The sequence below is a fragment of the Dasypus novemcinctus genome, chromosome 1, assembly GCF_030445035.2.
Source record: "Dasypus novemcinctus isolate mDasNov1 chromosome 1, mDasNov1.1.hap2, whole genome shotgun sequence".
Lineage (NCBI taxonomy): Eukaryota > Metazoa > Chordata > Mammalia > Cingulata > Dasypodidae > Dasypus > Dasypus novemcinctus.
The window spans coordinates 139,452,262-139,472,896 of NC_080673.1; the positions used below are offsets into that span (position 1 = coordinate 139,452,262).

The 20,635-nt window shown below is 34.1% G+C and overlaps 1 pseudogene; it reads right to left on the bottom strand.

The window, feature by feature from the left end:
• Positions 1-3,455: 3,455 nt before the first annotated feature.
• Positions 3,456-5,418, bottom strand: LOC101433646 (vasculin pseudogene; annotated as a pseudogene).
• Between the last annotated feature and the right edge of the window lie 15,217 nt (positions 5,419-20,635).

Genomic DNA, 20,635 nt, shown 5'->3' on the forward strand with positions numbered 1-20,635 from the left:
GTGTATATGAAGATCATGATAAGATAAAGATAGTATTTTTGGAAATCCTAAAGCACCTGCCATAACAAAATAATAATAAAAGAAGGAGACAGTAAGCCTATATTTCTCATAAGTGTAGATGCAAAGATCCTCAATATCTCAATATAAATGGTACAGGCCATTATCACCTCTCCCCTGAACTATAATAAAAACCTCCAAACTATTCTTCCTGCTTTGTTATTTGCCTCTTTTTAGTCTATTTGCAACATAAAAGGGTAATTAATATTTTTTAAAAAATTAAGCCCATTTATTAGTCCCCACCCCCCACAAGATAGCTCCCTCTTCTCCCTTGTCTGTTTGCTGGTTGTTTTTGCTTATTGTTTGCTCTTGTCTGCTTATTGTTTTTTTTGCTTATTGTTTTTGCTTATTGTCTGTTCATTGTTCGGGTTTTTTTTTTTGTCCTTTGTTTGCTCATTGTGTTTTTTCCTTAGGAGGCACTAAGAACTGAACCAGGGACCTCCCATGAGGGAGGCAGGTACTCAACTGCTTGAGCCACGTCCATTCCCTGCTCATTTTTGTTTTTGCTTTTTTTTTGCTTGTTGTCTGCTCATTGTCTTGCTTGTTGTTTTTGCTTATTCCTTGTTGGTTTTTTAACTCATTGTCTCCTCACTGTTTTTGCTCTTTGCTCATTGTTTGTTTTTCTACTTTTGAAGGCACTGGGAACCAAACCCTGGACCTCCTGTGTGGGAGGCAGGTGCGCAACTGCTTGAGGCACATCCATTCCTTACAGTAATTATTTTAAAATGTAACTCTTTTTATATCATTCTCCATTCAGGACTCTCCAAAATATCCCATTTTATTCCAAGTAAAATCCAAAGTCTTTACACTGATAGCCCCTTATACCCAAGGCCCTACATCAACACTGCATGTATCTTATCTTACTATTCCCTCTTTTGTTTTCTCTCCTCTTTCTGTGCTGGCATCCTGATGTTCCTCAGATATATCAGAATTCCTCTTCTCCATTCAGATGCACTACAGTTGCCTTTCCCATTGCTAAGAATGCACTTCACCCAGCTACTCTATAAAGCTCACTCTTTCATTTCCTTCAGACCTTTTATTCGTATTCTACCTTCTCATTGAGACCTTTGCAAATTCCTTTATCTTAAATGTTAAACTTACCACCTTTACTTCCTAGCCTCTTTAATTACTTTTTCTCCTGGCCATTTATAACCATATAAGATACTATCTCTTTTGCTTTCTTGTCTAATATACTGGTGGTTCTCTAGATAATGCTCTAGATAATGCACCATGTTTTATTTACTATAGTATACCCAACACAGAGGACCCTGTCTGGCACATAGTAGGAGTTCATTAAGTAACTGTGGAAGAGGAATGAAGAAGGAAGGGAGGGAAAGAGGGAAGGAAGGAAGGAAGGAGGAAAAAAAGAGAGAAGTGAAGGGAGGGAGGAAGGCAAAATCCAAATTAAATTTCAGCCAAAGAAAATACTGCTTATAATTTTTCAAAATATTTGGTCTTGAAAAGATTATTACTGTTTCTCATCCAAATATGTGAGGTTCTTAACTTTCCATAATTTCACAGAAAAAAGTTTTCTCTTTCATTCCCAAGACTTAAAATTCTGTCTGCTTTGAGTGGAATTTTATTTACTTAATCCTATGATATTATGAATCTCATATAAAAAATTTATTTCCTAATGTAGATGTAACATATGATTATATGTGGCAGCATTACAATAGTGTGAAAATGCAATAGAGTTCAAACTTACGGGTTTGGAAGCAATGTTAAATTCATTTGGATTAGATTTGAAAGACTACATGCTAAATGTTAATTATACTGTAATTAAAATAAATCCTTTAGATTGACTTAAATAAAAGAGAAATAGAAAGTTAAGGAGAATGACTCTGCCATATATGCTACTCTTAATTTTGAGAGCTTTCTTCGTCCTTCAACCCTTAAGCACTAAACCCTTAAGCACTAAAGTCAGTTATCATGCTTGAAAAAAAACAAAGCAGGGCTTTAGAGAGAGAAACTAGATTTAAATTCTGGCTCTAACACTGAAAATTTTTGATACCTGCAATTTATTTTAAGCTCTCTGAGTACTAGATTTCTCAGTAAACTTAGGACAATGATAGTTGCTTTTAATCATAGAATTCTTACAAAGATGGCTGAGACTTGGCAGGTAAAGTATCAGGAATATATACATAGTAGGAACATGATAAATGACATCTATCGTAAGTAGAACTATGGAGAAAAGCTTTTTTTAGTTTACTGTATTAATGTCTTTGTTATCTCTTTTTGTGTAACAAATTACCTTAACTCTCAGCAGCTGAAGACATCAAACATTTACTGTTTTCATTTCTGAGGGTCAGGAAGGAATATGATCTGAGAGTAGTTGATCTCGATATTTCTGACTCAGGATCTCTAATAAGTTTGCAGTCAAGCTATGGGCTGTAGTAACAGACAGCCTGAAGGCTTGACAGGGATTGGAGAGTCAGTTTCCATTCTTGCCCACTTGGCTGTTGGCAAGACCCTTCCATCTCTTTCCCGGTGAGACTTTCCATAGGTCTGTTCCCCAAATGACAACTGGCTTTTCTAAGAGTAATCCTAGAGCGACCATAATAGAGCAATCAAGTCAGAGCCACATTATTTTTTATAATTTAGTCTTAGAAGAAACATATTATCACTTCTGCCACATTCTATTAGTCAAACAACTAACACTGGTCTAATATTGGAGAGGAGCATACAAGGATAAGAGCATTGTATAACATACCAAGAGGCAGGGATCACTGTGGCTTGGAGGATGACTACCACAGATAACAACAAAGTATTTTCATCAATTAATTCAACACAAAAATGTAATCGTTGTGATAAGCTTTTCCATATTTTATTTTTTTTCCTTAAAGCATTCATATTATTTGGACCTTAATTAAAGTTTGCAATGTAGGACATATTAAATATCTATTTTTTGATAATGTCCAAAATTGTATATTAATGTCTAGCTCTTTATAAAATACAATTTATTTACCAGTGCTTATAAATGATAACAGATTGCTTTAAATACCTGGCGTAGGAAATTCTGACATTGACTGTGGCATTGATTATTTAAAACTCCGTTTTATTGTTTCATGTAGAAAAATTCTCAAGTCTGTATGTCTTCAGGGAAAAAACAATAGTTATTCTTTATTCTTTTTTTTGACAAATATTCAAAATATCTAAAGGTTAATGAAGTGAGGAAAATTTGCTTGAACAGAGTGGATACATAAAGATGATGAAAACTGAAAATACCTGAATGCTACAAAATTTAGGAAGAGTATTTTAATGTTAGTTTTCTAACTTCTAAATCTTTGTTCACAAAACTATGAATCAAATATTTTCTAAATTTGAGGCACATAAGTATCTAATTGTCTCCAAAGTCTGCTCTAGTATTTCTAATAATTATCTCCATTGTTAGTATCTTCACATTTTTTCTTTTTTTTTCCTGCAAAACATTACACAATTTTTTATTATTAAATGAGAAAATCTCATTTGTTACATTGTCACATCGCTAGTCAGAGAAATGCTGCAGTGATGAAGAAAGTCAATGTTGGTTCAACCAAAGTCCTCATTTCTACATCATTCATTTACAAAGAAATAATGTTCAACACAACCCAAAACAACATTCTTGGTTTTCTTCATATTGAAGTCCCCGCCAAAAAATCATCTTCTAATGAGGCATTTTACTACATAAATTATAGTTCTTCATTTTTACAATTCACCCCCAAACTGTATGAGAGATGTATCACACTAAAATTTCTAAAGCTGTTAGGAAATCCTTCACAGATCGTCATCATCTGATGTATCACTGCTACTGGTCTCTCTATCATCATTCTCAATAGTGGGTTTGAAAGTGCTGTTTTTCCAGGGTCCAAACTTGAAGTCACAGATCAGGCCATTTTTCAAAATACCATTTTTTTCTCAGACCATTCTTCTGTAACTGTTCACTAATAACTTGGAATTCTCTCATTTCATCCTCAGTTAAGGGCGCACATGTTTCATCATTTTCACTGTCTCTCTGCCAGCCCATCTCCTTTAACAACCTGTGTTCTGCCTCAAGTGAACTTGAAAGAACATCAGTTTGTGGAAAGGTTGGAGACCGAATGATCTGTTGGGAAATCACGGAAGCATTGCCATTCTCTTGAGGACTTTCACTTTCATCGAAGTTTCGGTTTATATCCCTCTCTTGATGAGTGCTGTTGCTGTTATGCAAATTAAATGAGTCGTCATCCTTCTCTGAGCCAGCATGGCTTTCATCTTCGTGTTCCTCTTCTACTCTGTCCCTTTTCAACGTTTTCAAAAATTCGCTCTTCTAATCAGTGCGCTTTCGTGTAAGTTTGGTTAGACGAGGCTGCTGATTAAGTTTGTCAACTGGTGAAGAGGAATTTGAGAGGTTACACTCTTTCACTGAATTTGTTGATGAACTAAAATTCTTGGCAGTTGATTTGAAAGCATTAAAGTTGCCAACACCATACGTAGACTCATGAAGGAAAGAAGTCCCAACTTTATTTTCTTTAGTTTGGCTTTTCCATTGTGTAGGTTTTGTGGGTGGAGCAGCAGGTTTAGGGCCTATGCCTTTATAAACACTTGGACCAGTCCCGTTCTTAACTGGCTGTGACTGAAGATTTCCTACTACTGGGAATCCAGATAGCTGTAAGTCTTTTGCATTACCTTTCTTCATGACCAGCATTCTTGGAGTTCTAGATTTAGGATTCGGAGGATATTCCCATACACCTGCAGCTAAAGATTTATTCTGATTTGGTTCTCTCTCATATTCAGGATTTAAAGATGGAAAATCCTCAGCCTCAAACTGTTTGTGTTCTCTCGTATTCTTTCCTCCCTGTTTCATTGTCAGGTATGCTGTTTTCATGCAGTCCTTGGCTTTTGCCAGAATGGAAAATACTGCTATGAGAACGGACACTTCCACTATGGTATCCCCCTCGATGATTTATGTTTTCAGTGCCATTTCTTCCATGTGTACGCCATCCATTTTTTTCTTTCCTTCCAAAATTACCTCCATTAGGACGCCCAATACCAGAATCAAAACCATCTGAGGAGTTGTGTCGTCGACGATTCACATCATAATGATTTTCTGTCCACGAAAAGATTTCAGAATGCTTTTCAAAATTCAGCGACGACTTTGTTGATGATGGTGGAGTAGGAAAATTAAGCCAGGCTGGAGCAAAGTCATGCTGCGCCATTTAGGTCCCGTCTCTCCGACTCAGTGAAACAAGGCTTCAACACCTCATGGCAAGTCCACATTCCAACAGAACTGCACAGGAAGGTGTCAGTTTTTTTCCTGTAATCTTTATGTTTTCCAGTTTGTTTTTTTATTTTGTATCCTCTGAAATAATATCCAAGTTCTCTGAAGATGCTTAACCTAAGACTATTTGAATAGAGTTACTTCAAGTCAGCTACTCATACTTCTAAATCTTTGTTCATATAACTATGAGTCAAATATTTTCTGAATTTGAGGCACATAAGTATCTAATTGTCTCCAAAGTCTGCTTTAGTATTTCCAATAATTATCTCCATTGTTAGTATCTTCACATTTTTTCAATACCCTAATAATAGTTTTTAGTTGAAAGACTTCCAGGCAGCTTTGGCAAAAGGTGGAGCAGGAAGATAGCTATAGAATGTACAGACTGCAGGTCATTAGTAATGCCTGCTTCATGTAAAAATGCTACAAGACAACGATATATGATACAGGTTTGTCTGCTGAATGAAAACTTAGGGAGTGACATAAACTTAAAAAAAGCTGTTCCTCTACCACTTATTTTGGCCAAAGTGGAGTCACTTAACCTACATATGAAATTAACTGCTACCAATGTATGCCCCTGCTTTGCATGGTTCTTATAGCTATGTTCTCCTCAAGTGCACTTGTATTTATCACTGTACATGACAATTTTGATTTATGCTTGGATTCACCACTAAGTTATGCATGCTTGATAGATAAGAACCATCACATAGTTACCTCTGTGTTCCTGGGGCCTGCCACATAGTATAAACTCATATAAAGTTTATTGAATGAACAAATTAATTATATGATCTCAGAAGCAATTTGGCTCCTTGTAAAAAGGGCCCTTCAAGACCTATTGGTTGATGGGAAAAGTTACATGAGCATTTTATCCTTTAATTCTCTGGCTCAGATATCTTTTGAAATACAAGAACACTTAGGTATAATATTATAATCTGCATATCCACAGAGCTTGAAACAATACATTTTCATATTTATTTGGTGATGATTCATTTGCTTTTGTAAAAAATAATATACAGTGATCATGCATATGTTTTACCTAGTGTCCATCAACAGTCACTTCTTGCAAAACTAGTATTTTTTTCCCACTGGTGTTTGACTGATATAAGGTGATAACGGCCAAACAGGTTTTCTGTTGTTACCCTTTCTTTTCCTATTCTTTTTCCAGAGGGAGCAAACTTTACTTGTAGCTTTTTTGGTCTGTGCCTGCTGGCAGATCTATTTTGGAAGCTTATGCAGTGCTTTGCCTGGGATCTAAGGAAGGTAATAAGAAAACTCAGAGGACTCATTGCTATGTCTCCTTCAATTCCAGAGATCCCTAGGCAATTGGCCTTCTCTTCAACTTTTAGAGTCTTCCTATACTTGTTTGTTTTTGTTATGTCAAACGTTTTGTAGTAGTGAGAAGGAGGACCTGAGAGGAATGGGGTTGCTCCATATTGGGGAACCAGAACATGTTTTTGATATCTGTGAGTAGAATGTGTGTTAAGTGGGTTGAAGAAAGAGAGCACCTTAGTCATGTCCTAAAGTGTAGAAGAGGGATTGCAAATGAAACAAGGAAAGAAGGTGATATGAGGAATATGGGAATGCAAAAGAAAAACTTCATTTTTCTTGTCACATTCTTCCTGAAGCGAAGGTCAAGATGTCATTTCTAAACAGAATTTCCCAGAAATAATAAATATAAAAGAAAAGGCAAACAATAAGCAGACTAATGAGACAATATAATCTGAATATGAGCTGGGAATCATCAGGCTTGTTATAGTGTGTCTAAACTTTCTTAAAAATAGATGTGAGATTACAGTTTAGATATTTACAGAAAAAACAATACCCAAGTATTAAATTTATTTGTAAAAATACATATGGAGAGAGGAGAGAAAGACTCAATAAAAAGTAAATATGTTACAAATTTCAAAGTATTAATACTTGATATGGTAAATATTTCCTGTCATTTCGACAGTGCTACACTGATATTCACTAGAAGCATTTCTTAATGATTCTTTTTTCTTTTTGTAAGAAATTATGTACATGGACCTTTTTTTTTTCAATTTGTTGAACTAACCCATCTCACTGTCTTGCATGCCAAAAAATGATTTGAAAAATGATATAATTCATTATTGATAATCTTACAGAACTCAAAAGGCGAATTCCCAACCATAACTCCTAAAACATGTTTAAATTACATTCTTTATCCATCTTTCTTTCCAAGTTCCACCCACGACATTATGGTACTGTTTCCTACCTCTCTTCTCAAACTCCCTTACTACTGCATCTCTGCCAGGTCTGGCCTTTCCCCTTCATATTTATTCTTTGTCTTCTCCAATGATTCATTGCATTTTCTAATTTAAATCAATCCAGCCAGTTCTGGAGTCCTTTCAAATCCTGTACTCCCACTTCCCCAGCCCCAACCCATTATGTATCATACAACAAGACCTAAACTTAAGCTAGCAGAAATTTCTAATTGTCAGACAGCAAGCCAAGAAAAGGGTCAAGAAAATGAAACACACTTTGCTTTCTTTCTTTTCTCCTGTCAAATTCGAAAATTATGTTTTGTTTTATTTTGTTTTTGCTTGATAACTGAAGGGTTATTAGTTATGAAGAGGCATGAACAAGTAAATCAAATAGAAAAATGCATGTGTTATTTGAGGCAATTAAACTAATATGACTGTAGAAATAATCAGATTGCCAAGTCCAAGCTAAGGAAAATCACCAATCTATTACTATCAGGAACTTTGCTACTGTTTTCAAAAGTATTAGAGTATCTGATGCTTTAATGCTGGTTAATGAACCAATGACCTTGATAGGTTTGCAAAATTTTTAGAAAAATCTTTGTGTAAATTTCTTTGCAGTGGCTTTCCTGTCACTTCAACTGAGAAGTGTAAGACCCAAATTCCCCAAGGAAAGCAGAGATAATTTTATTTTTATGGTAGTTCAATCAAGTTGCATCATATAGCAGTAGTAGAAATCTCAGCTGAATTGTGAATTCTGGCTGCATAAGGTAACCATTCCACACCCCCCAAATTTCGTAATTGATAGGATGGTATAATTTTGTTCATAAAACAAGATTTGAATCTTTAATTGATAAATTCATAAATACTTTTAAAAAGAAAGTATTTGTAAGAATAATAGTGGAACCAAACTTTAGTATTCTCAAATAAAAGCATATATTTTAATGAATAAATCATTTTAATAGGGAGGAAAAATTGAATAAGTTGTTTTTTATTTATTATATTAATTGCTATTTTACTGAGATGAGTGTAGGGAGAGAAAAATCATAGTTTAATATGGTTATGCAGAAAAACTATCTACTTTAGACCTGGAAGAAAGAAAAAATCTTTTAAAATAAGGAAATGGAGAGCATGAAAGAAATGCCTACTGTGAATTTTCTGTATAGTGGATAAATCTTGAAATTTGTCTGCACTTTTACTAACTCCTTTAAGATTCAACTTCCTCATGTATAAAATAGAGATAATATTTAACTCATATGTTGTGGAACATAAGTAAAATAATGGATAAAAATGGCTGAAATATAGTGATTTTTATATATTTTTTAAAACTTTTCCCAAGAGAAGATATTCATACATTAAACTTAATCCGTATTATACCTTCTAAAGTGTCATAAACTGATATTCAGAGAGATTAAATAATATTTCTAAAAGCACAAAGGAATGGCACAGGTGAGATTTGAACTCATTCCTATGTGTCCCTTTTGAGAACTAATTCTATTACTCAAAATTTGCTTCTAACAAATTTAGTACGACTTCTCAGGCTTAATGATGTTTTTTCTAAATATGGCTGCAACATAGCTCATCAGCTGGACTTTCCCTCTTCGCTCTTAGCTTGTCCTTATTTGTGTACCTTCTTATACTTTCTAATTTATTGTTAGTTTTGAGGGTACTTACTTTCTACTCAGTTTTGAAGCTTCAGTAGGCTATCTAGTAATGATTTGCACATTATGCTGACTAGGTACTGAATTGAACTGGATTTGACTTTTAAGAAGGCAGGATTGCACATGGGCTAAGAGCCCAAGTTCTTAAGAAATATTGCCAGTATTCAAAGCCTATCTTCATTACTTAATTCCTGTGTTACCACAGCTAAGTCGCTTCACATCTTGGTGTCTTATTTATTTCCCATCTGTGATATAAGGATAATAATTGTACAATGATTACACCTACCTTGTAGACTTGCTGGGGACTTAAATGTCTTTTAATAGCTGTAAAGGGCTTACAATGGTATCTGGTATACGGAAATATCTCATTATAAGCTGTCATTATAATTGTTGTTTATCCATGGAAGCCAAATGTTAACCATGAACCATAGATTTTTATGAAGAGGAAGGATTTTTTTTTTTCTATTTTAGATGGGAACTGTAAAAGAAAAAGAAAATAGGTATCAGATAATTAGGAATTAATTTTACTTTTAGTAAATCAAAAAAAAAATCATGCCCACTGTTTGTAGTAGAGAAGATACTGTGATCTTTAGGAGACTTCCATTGCCTCAGGCTCTGATATTGTCTAAAACCAAAATATCTTTAGTTGTATGCAAAAGTAAAATATCTTCTTCAGAGTTTTTGCCACCTATAATTTTGAAATTCATAAATGTTTCATTCTTTCTAGGAAAAAAACAAACCTAATGCTATTATTAACATCTTTAAATATCTTGAATATTGTGTTTCTTTAAAAATTAGATTAATGAATATGTAGATTTCAGATTTTACTAGAAACATCAAAGTTTATTCATTTAGGAGGTAGTATACCATGAGAAAAATTAGATTTTATTTATTGAACTATGTAATAAAAAATAATAATTCAAAAAATAAAGTTCAAAAATGAAGTATAAACTCAGTAGTTTTTATCTTACTACAAATATTAAAATAAACTCCAGTAGTACATATATTCAGGTTTTTTAAAAATTGTTCTATCTCCTGATAATTGAGTATCTGCCATGGATCCATATGTTTTCAAATTTATCACGACTATTTGCTCTTGGACTTTTTTCTGAAACCAAGTGTTATGTGTTGTCTTTAGGGACTGTAGCTTTCAAAAGATTGCTATCTAATAAGCCTTTAGAATATTTTAACTAAAATGATGGTAACCAATATTGCACTAAGTGTTTGATTATTTATGAGTAATATGTTGCTCAGTAAAGAGACTCAAAGCATTAGCTGCAATAAATCTTCATTGTTTTCAACTACATTAGAGTATAACCACCCTCCATATTTTCTTTCATCCTTTTCACATCTTTCTCATTTTGCTCCCCAATTAGTTGTTTTGGTAAACAAAAATCAGCTATGTAAAGCTTAAAGACATATGTCCTATTGGTTTGAAAGTATTCCTTCTTTTTCCACTTTGCCGTCAGGAAATTAACGGAGCACCATTGTAGTCAGTGTAGCAAGTTTTACAGACTGCTTAGGACAAAGATAACTATAGACTGCATACTGTTCACAAAGCTTATCCTAAAACAGATTTTTGATAATTAATGCAATTAATGAATGTATCAAACATGTATGTATATGTGTATGTAAACATACAGGATAGATGATAGATAGATAGATAGATAGATAGATAGATAGATAGATAGATAGATAGATAGGGAGCTAGACAGATGATAAGAACTAAATAGCTAGATAGATGGATGCCCCTACAGAATCCCAGAAAAAACTGGGAGAAAATGCATTTTTGGGTTCCTATATTTTAGCAAATAATTTTCCTTAGATAGCATTCTTTCTCCAATCCAGCTATCAACACTCAGGTATAACAACTAAGATGCTGCTTCTCTATGCTATGCAAAGACTCGCTAATTGCTTAACTGTTATCCACTATCCATTCTTGGCTCAGAGAAATCAGATTTTGTTCTGATTTCTCTGGAGGAAATCCATCCAGCTTAAAAAGGAAAAGAAACTCAGCTATCCTACCTTGCAGTTAAGTATTACCATTTGACACTGTCCTAGCCAATAAGTTGTAAAATGTGCTTCTGGGAAAGCGCTTTTAAAAGAGAGCACATTTGGTAGAATTGACTCTTTGCCATTCATACTTCTGCTTCCTTCTGCCAGGAGTAAAACTGCAGAGCGCAGGTGTCATTGTTTTATTCTGTAATCTGCCCTAAGGAGACAAAAGGAGAAAGGAAAAAGGAGGTGGGCACATTATTATAATTCTGAAAACTTTATCACCTTTGGATTGCTATCTCCAGATTTGTCAGGAATAGATTCCTCATTAATTTCTTTAAACCACTCCTTGTTAGGTATCTCTACTCACAGTGAAATATAATACTTAACTTTATATCTTCCCAGGAGATTTAAATTTTAGAAAGTATTTGTAAAAACACAATTTATGAAGTATCTAAAGAAATTGATTAATCTAAAACATTCTAAAGTTAGAATTTCAGGTTTTATGATTTATGAAAAATGCAGGTATTTTTTAGGTCACTTAGTTAAAGTTAAAAGTATTTAGTAATATAGATTATAATAGCATAACATAATGTATTACAACATGACACAAACTAAACAAATTAATATAATGTATGATATCACATAACATAACATAATATACATTATGCTTTAAACAGTGACCACTGTCGTTTGGGGATTAATCAAATTCTAGATTTCTAGCTCACAGGCTGTACAATTCCATGAAAAGAAAATTCATTTCTGTTTTGTCCACAATAATATTCCCAGTGACGAGGAGATAATTTAAAGCATAGACTATTCCAAAGAATATTTTAAAAATAATGAGTAAGTTAATGGAAGGATAAACAAACCCAGGTTGTCTCCAAACATGAACAAAACTCATCAAAGGTGGATCTTTATTCTTAGATGTTACAGGACTTTTGTGCACTATGTCTGTTCTTTAATAAATGCAGCAAGTAGTTAAAAGCAGTATTCTTCAGATACATACTCTAATTTTCTGGGTCATCTTTCTTTTTCCCTCCCCACCTTTGTTTTTGTCTTCTCACTCTTCTTCCCTCTCTCCCTTCCTTCCTTCCTCCTTTCCTTTTATTCTTTTCTCATTTTATTTTCCTAATATCCCTCACTAGGCAATTTTTCTGAAAGTTTTCAGTTTCTGTCTTTTCAGCATCTTTATGTGATAAGGAATCTGACTTTTTCACCATGGAAGTATTAGGAATGAGCAATCCCATAAATGTATGGCTTCTTTTCATCAGAGAAATAAGTTCTCTGAACTGTTTTCCTTATTATAGGTCTTTTTCTTCTTCTAGCTTTACTTTAGTTTTTTATCCTATGAATGCAAGATTAAAATTTCTTAATTAGTTTTCATAACATAGTGCTCATATGAGCTTAGAGGCAGAATCAAAGTATCTTTCTTTAGTAGAACATTATTTTTAAGCCCACTTAGAAAAAACATAACAATAAGCAGAGGTATAAAGTGATTTAACTACAGCTACAAAATACCAATATTGCACATCTCCCCAAAATTAACTTTTAACACCCTTCTAAGTTTTGGAAAATCAGACCAAAAATATTGTGACATGTTAAAATGTTAGAAAAATTGACCAAGATCACTGATCCTAGTCAGATTGACTTCAACTATTCTTCTTTATATCCTTATCTTGATTTTAAGCTTGATATCGTAATGATCCCTTACTAGTGTTCGGTCAAGTAGATAAAGTGCTGAACTAAGATTTTTACATAAATTTCTATTGTATTTATTAATGCTTCTTTGTAGGAAATACTGTCCTGATCAGAAAGTATTTTCTTTTCTTTGGATTCCCTGCAAATATTTGCTCATATAAACATTTCTAAGGTTCAGCCTAGTTTATCTTCAAAGCATTACCCCTTCTTAATTGAGAAATATTCAGATGGTGTCTTGAATTAAAATATATATATCAAGTGTCAGTTTTAGGCTTAACAGTGTGCTAGGATCTAGTCCTACATTATAGGTTCATATCTGCATTTGTGTTTAAAAGCACATATGGAATATGTGTTTAAAAGAGAGTTTAAAATGATAGTCTTCAAAGAACACTGGGTCATACACAAGGTGAAGAATGTCCCACTGAATTGTACACCATCAACTGTAACATTATGAACTCTAACATCCAGATAACCTTCTGGAGAGGCCAACTGCCAGAAAACCTTCCTAGGGATAAACTGTATACAAAGTACATTAATTATAAAGATATCTATGCTGTTTCCCCAACTTCTGCAGGTACTCAACATAAAACGATTATGTTCATTTTTCTGTTTTGGTGGTTAAAACCCCCTTTCAATTTTTCAAATGTATAGTTTTACCTTGTTTATAGACTATGATAGTGTTTGAATTTAAATACCTCTAAAATTAGAAAATTTTGTTACATACTTATACACATAAACATGTAAAAACTCTGGGGAAATAAAAATATTATAGAAGGTATTCCTCAGGTGCAGAAATTTGATGGTAGTCAGTGAAGTTTGTGTCATCGGTATCTTTTTAAATCTTTCTAATTTGGAATAACTTCAAACTTAAAGCACAGTTGCAAAAATAATACAAACCCCATATAGAGAACTCCAGTACACACACCCTGCCCAGATATCCAGATCCACAAACATTAAAAGTTTTGCCACATTTACCTTACTATTATCTCTCTCTCTCTCTCTCTGATAAATATCAGTACTTATTACCATAAGTTGAAATAAGTAGAAAATATGCAGAGGATATTATGTATACATTTGCATATGTATACATTTCTATTTTTATTTGGACAACCCAAAACAGAATAAAAAAAAAATTAAATGAAGGGAATAAAATCTTAGGACTCAAAATGTTTATGCCTCCTACAAATAAATTGCTTCAACTCTCTGCAGAAAGACACAGGCAACTTTCTCCTTGCTCAGTTACTTTTCTAATATAATAATTTTTGAATCTTTATGATTTTGGAAATAAACATGACAAATTAGAATGAAGAGAGGCAGAGGAAAAAATGCATAGCTCAAGCAATGAGCAATATAACAACAGGAAATAGAAAAGGAAACCTCTTCATGGAAACCTAAAAGAAAAAAAAAAAGCACAAATGTTCATGCATTTCTGATAAGAGAGACTTCTGGTCCCAGATATCAACTACTACACTGATTATAGATTATACATGCAGATGTATACATAACCGTTTCCTAATTGTAGTAGAAAATATGATAAAAAATAAAAGTAATAGTTAGAAGGGATTGGCTTTCCAAAATCAAACGTGAAAATGTTAAATCATTATTTCAAGTAAGTGACAGTCCTAGCCTGGCCTGTTGACATTTCCCTGAAACCATCAAATGCATCCTGTGCTCAAGACCAGATGTGTTAGTCTGGCAAGATAAACCACAATCTCCTGATAGATAAGGGACTGCTGTATCGTGCCTTCCCTTATGGTCTTGAGCATGTGTAAATATTCAATGGAGACTTTCTGATTAAAGTGGGTACGTTTCATGGCATCTGGCTCATACTCCTCCAAAGGTGGTAAATCTGTTCCTGGCGGTGGGGAGGGAGCAGGGTTCCTATTCTAAGATACACACACATGAGAAGCACATCTTTCTGCCTTGGTCACAGACTGAGGTCTGCTGGCTATATGGAGCCTATGCCTGATATTGAAATTGACTTGCTCTTTTTCTTTATCTGAATAAAACATTTTCCATCCAAAGCTGTGTGACTTGTGCACATGTTGGTAACTCAGCACCTGCAATCCATGGAATGGGTTTGTTTCCTCTAGGACCGAGTTCCTGGAGGCAGTTATTGTTACGTTCTTGTTGCCCTCCCTATGGTGAGACCGCATCCTTGGAGGTAGTAAACGGAGTCTCTTTTCCTGATGGATAGTTTTCATTTTTAAAAATGCATTCTGAGGAAGAAAAAAATAGCACACATGTACAAAAATCAAACAAATCAAACCAAAGAACTTCATTTTCTAGATTCAGTCACTTTAAAAACATATGAACCAATTCAGAAAGAAAAACATAATTCTAGCTAGATAGCTAGAATATGTCTTTGTTTTTATTTAGCACTGTGTTGCAAAATAATTGTAATATCCTAACAATAGCAAGAAGATATTATTTCAATTCTAAGGGAAAAAAAAACAGAGGGGCTCAAGGGGATATGGGATTTTTCCTTTTGGAGTAATAAAAACATTCTAAAATTGATGGAGGTGATGACAGCACAACTGTGATGAAAGTGAGAGCTACTGAGTGTACACTTTGAATGGACTGTGCAAAATATGAACCTATATAACACAAAGAATCCTGTGGTAGAAAATGGCCCATGATTAACAGGACAAATATGATAATGTTCTCTTATAAACAAAAACAAATATATATTACTAATATAGTGTTTAGTCAGGCAAAAAGGTGCTGATGCAAAATACCAGGAAACGGTTGGTTTTTATAAAGGTATTTATTTGGGGTAGGAGCTTACAGATACCAGGTCATAAAGCATAAGTTACTTCCCTTATCCAAGTTTATTTCCACATGTTGGAGCAAGATGGCTGCCTACATTTGTGAGGGTTCAGGCTTCCTGGGTTCCTTCCTTTCTCAGGCTTCTTTTTTCCTGGGCTCAAGGTTTCTCTTTTCCTGGGGTGTGCTTCTGTTTCCGCTGTGAGCTTACTCCCTGGGGCTCCAGATTAAGGTTTCAGCATCAAACTCCAACATCAAAACTCCAACATCAAAAACCCTCCAACTCTGTCTTTTGCCATGCCTTTTCTCTGTGAGTTCCCACCCACCAAGGGTGGGGGCTCAACGACCTACTGGCACAAGAGGTTTACCTAATTACTTAATCAAGTAAACCTCTGAATCCAATGTAATCTAATATGCTCAGAGGAAAAGATCAGTTTACAAACATAATCCAATTTCTTTTTGGAATTCATCAATAATATCAAATTGCTACATATAGGGTGTTAATAATCAGGTGGATTGGGGGAAATACACCATATACAAGATATGGGCTATAGTTATTGTAATATTTGATGCTTTTTTATAATTTGTAACAAATGTTTCACAACAATGCAAGGTGTTGGTGATGGGGAGATGTGTGGGAACCTTGTATGATGATATTGATGTGGGCTATGGGTGGGAGGCTCTTTGTCTCTTAAGAGATAACTTAAACTATCTGTGACTTGTGGGCGTGGGATAATAAAAGGCTGCAGTCCTGCCCTTGGTGACCACGGCAAGGACTCCAGTCCCAGGAAACAGTTTAACAACAGGCAAGGTCTATAAACTTTTAAGTATTCAGGAGAAATGCAAACCAAATAAACAAAGAGCTTATCTAGAATGCCTGAAGTCCATGCTAAAAGCTTACCTAAGATGTGGAAGATATATTATATGCTAATTCAAGCCTATTGAGAACTGAAACAAAAGGACCATTTGGCCTTTCCTCTCTGTATAAAAAGAACTTGAAAGTCTTGTTCAGGGCTCAGGTTTGCAACAAGAAGCTCCTGAGTCCAGCCGGCTGTCAATAAACCATTTTTCCTTCTCAAAATCATTCCTGAGTCCTGGCCTCTCTATACGCAAATAATTGAACCTCTCTCAAATTCTACAACATTTCGAATGCTTCTTTTGTAAATTCACAACTTTTGCTATGTACTTATTGTTTATGTATGGTCATGTATAAATTATGTACTTCAAGAAAATTTTATTTAAAAATAATTGTTATGCCCACTAATTGATTTACAAGTTGTGAGAAAACTGAAAGAATAGCTCTTGGTCTCAGGTTTTACCTGTTTATTACTTCTCATGAAACTTAAAGAGTAATAAAGCTTCTGCCTATCAGATAATTTACAGAGCAAAGTGGCTGTTACCTTGGTGGTGAAAGAGCTAGTTCACAAAGACTCTGCTAAAAATATTTGAACAAATGAGACATATACAAAGTTGAGATTTTGATTTGTGGGGTATGAGTGTGTGTATTGGCCAAAATGTGATTGGGGCTTTTTTGTTACCAAGTAATATCCTTGTTGCAGTGGAAGTCTCCACTCCTTTTTAGCTCTTATATTGCATTTGAAAATACTTTATACAAAATTGTCTCTTTAAAAAGTCATGAGAAATCTCTTAACCATAAAAATTCATTTGTATTTAATATTTTCCCCTTTTGGTCAAGGTCTTTTACCACATGCATTGTTAGTTAGCCTTTGGTAATAATCCCTCAGTGACCGGGAAGTTCATGCCCAGAAGTCATGTTCCACACCAGGGATAAGGAAATGCATTTATATGCTGAGTTTGGCTTAGAGAGAGGTCACATTTGAGCAACAAGGAGGCTTCCAGGATCCTCTTAGGTAATATCTAATATCTAATATATGTATTATATATTAAGTAATATATAATATTAGGCTAAGTTTCAATTTCAAAAGAATAGTCACCTAAGTGCAATCATAAATATCAAGGACCAGGAATACTGGTATGTCTGTCTTCATTAGATACTTATTTTCACTGGATTCTTGCCATTCTTCCTTTACTAGGCACTTGTACTTAGAGATTCTTGCCGTTCTATTAGAGAATGTAGCAGGACTCTCCAGGATGGGAATTCAATATTCTTTCAGTTACTGTGTGGGTCCCTACCCACTGAGACAACAACACCCCATGAACACCTGAACATATTCATATGCCCTAAAGGTATGGTCTAGGTGCACACTTCTCCCCATCACTGACACCCCACACCTCTGATCCTTGCCTGACAGTTACCCTTCTGTGATCCAAAAACCTCTCAAAAACAAAGCCAGCAAAATAATCTAGTGACATTAATAAGAAAATGAAATAATAGTAATAGTTTTTAAAAATAGCAAATAAAATACAAAAGACACTTTAAAATATTGAAATAAAATTTAAAAATTTTTAGACTTTATGTCTTTCATCACTGTTATCTTATAGGCACAGTGACAGTTTCTTCCATCTATTTCCCAGTGTATTGTTTTTTCATTTTATTTTCAAAGAGGCTTTATGTTACAGAAAAGTCACATCGAAAATATAGGGCATTCCCATATACCCAATGCCCTCTCCCTTTTCCACTCTCCCCTATTAATAACATTTTACATGCAGATTGTACATTTTTTGCAATTGATGTACACATACTGAAGCACTGCTACTGACCATGGTCAATGGTTTATATTATGGTTTACATTTTGGACCAAATACTTTATAGATTTTGACAAAATTTAAAATGTCCTGTGTCCATTATTGCAAGATCATGCAGAACAATTCTAATGTCCTAAAAATACCTTATGTTCCATCTATTCTATTTCAGGTCATTTCAGAAGTAATGACAAAATACATGTCTCAGCAGGATCTCATTGACTGCCACAGTAAACAGTGCCTCAAACAACAGGGCTCCTGAGGAATCTAGAGACATCCAGACACCATAAACAGGACAGACAGGCGCAGGAATTTGGCACCCTGTCAGTGGGCATTGCTTTAGAATTTATGCTCCCCACTATGACAGAGTTAGACTCATTTATAGGTTCTCTACACCTGGCTCTACTCACCCTTTTATTTGAACCTTTAATTACCACTATACTGGTTAAATATATGTCTCAGAAACTTAAATCTTTGGTCATTCTTGTGCCACTTGAGCCCTGAATCTGATCAGAGTTACAACATGTACTCTCCAGTTCATTGAACTCACCCAGGACAACTAACAAGGTGATGATGATGGACAACATCCATTCCAAGGAACAGAGAGAGTCTACAACTGCAAGCAGGAGAGTCCCATCCATCTGCTGTATGAGATCTAAGCCCTCTCTCAATCAGAAATAGAGTGGGCATTACCATCCCCAAATCCTCAAGATTGGGGAATGAAAAATGGACTAAAGTAAACTAATTATTATTCTATTATAGACATTATAATTCAAGCACTGGAAGAACTCTTATCATTAATATAAAGGCAATGCCACCAGAGGTTCTAAGGGGAGGCAGAGGGAAGAATAGGTGCAATACAGGGGCATTTTCACAACATTGGAATTGTCCTGTATGACTTTGCTATGACAGATACAGGTCATTATATATTTTGTCATAACCTACAAAATTGCATGGGACAGAGTGTAACTGTAATGTGAACTACAGTCCATGGTTAGTAGCAATGCTTCAGTATGTATTTATCATATTTATCAATTATAACAAATGTGCCACACTAATGAAGTTTTTTGTTAAAGTGGGAAAGTGTGGGGAGGTGGGGGTGGGGTATATGGGAATCCTCTTTTTTTATGTAACATTTACATAGTCTAAATCTTCTTTAAAAATAAAAATAAAGTCAATTGAAAAAAGTCCTGAGAGCACTAAGGCACAAGTATAGTTCCCTAAATTCTTATTGATCCAGGGTGTATTAACAATTTCTGATGTTGGGTTGGAAGTACAAGTTTCTAATTTATTGTCTGTAACTTGTGTTGTTTTCCATCTACAAATATCTAAGGTTTCAAAAACTTTGTATGTGTCTGGATGTTTCCATTAATTATTGTGCTGTCCCTGAAGAAATCAGTCCTGTTGAAACACTCCTAAAATTACCAGTGAAGTTTTAGGTGCATATAGAATTTTCCCCTGCCAGTAATCACATTCTCTAAGAATAATAAAACAGTGTGAATATTCTTTCACATGTTTGCCAGAATTATTGGTGCAAGTGGAAGACATCTATATTATCAATAATATATATTATGCATGATATTAAATAATTTTATGTGATATATCATTTTGAATTATTATATATACATATTTACATTTTTCTATGCAGGCAAGATTCAACATTTTAAAAATAAGAAATATTTATGAAAGTTTATATTTACTTTATGGAAATAATTCAAATATTTAACATATTTTTACATTATAAAGTTATCCTAAATTTACATGCCTTATAATTACTTCTAAATTCTAATTTTCTTTTACTAATTTACTCTGAAATTTATTTCTATAACTGAATAATAAAATTTCACATTATTGGTTATTTGCATTTAAAAGAAATGAAATTATATTCTGTGCATTTTTCTCCTTTGAGCAGTATATTGAAAAGCACAGCTGAATGAATGAAATCAATAACTTTTTCAATTTTTAGAAAATTAGCAAGCCTTAAAAATCTATGTATAGTTTGGTATTACAATTAATATATAAAATAAGACAATATATATCGACCAAATTGTCATAGGATTCACATATAAATGGTTACCTAATCCTCTGCTCTATCATCAAAATTCTAATTTTCTATTGCATGTTTGTATTATAACAAGTTTCTAAGTATTAAGGTAAATTGAATTTTGTATGGAACTTATTACTCTCAGCCTATATCAAGTGAAAACTGCTTTGTCAAATGTCATTATTAGACCCCATTTATTGGCTCCAGGGTGGCAGGACCCACTATCTCAGCAGCAGTCCAGATGGAGATCTAACTAACTAAGAAACATCCAATCTTTGCCATGACAGCTTTTACT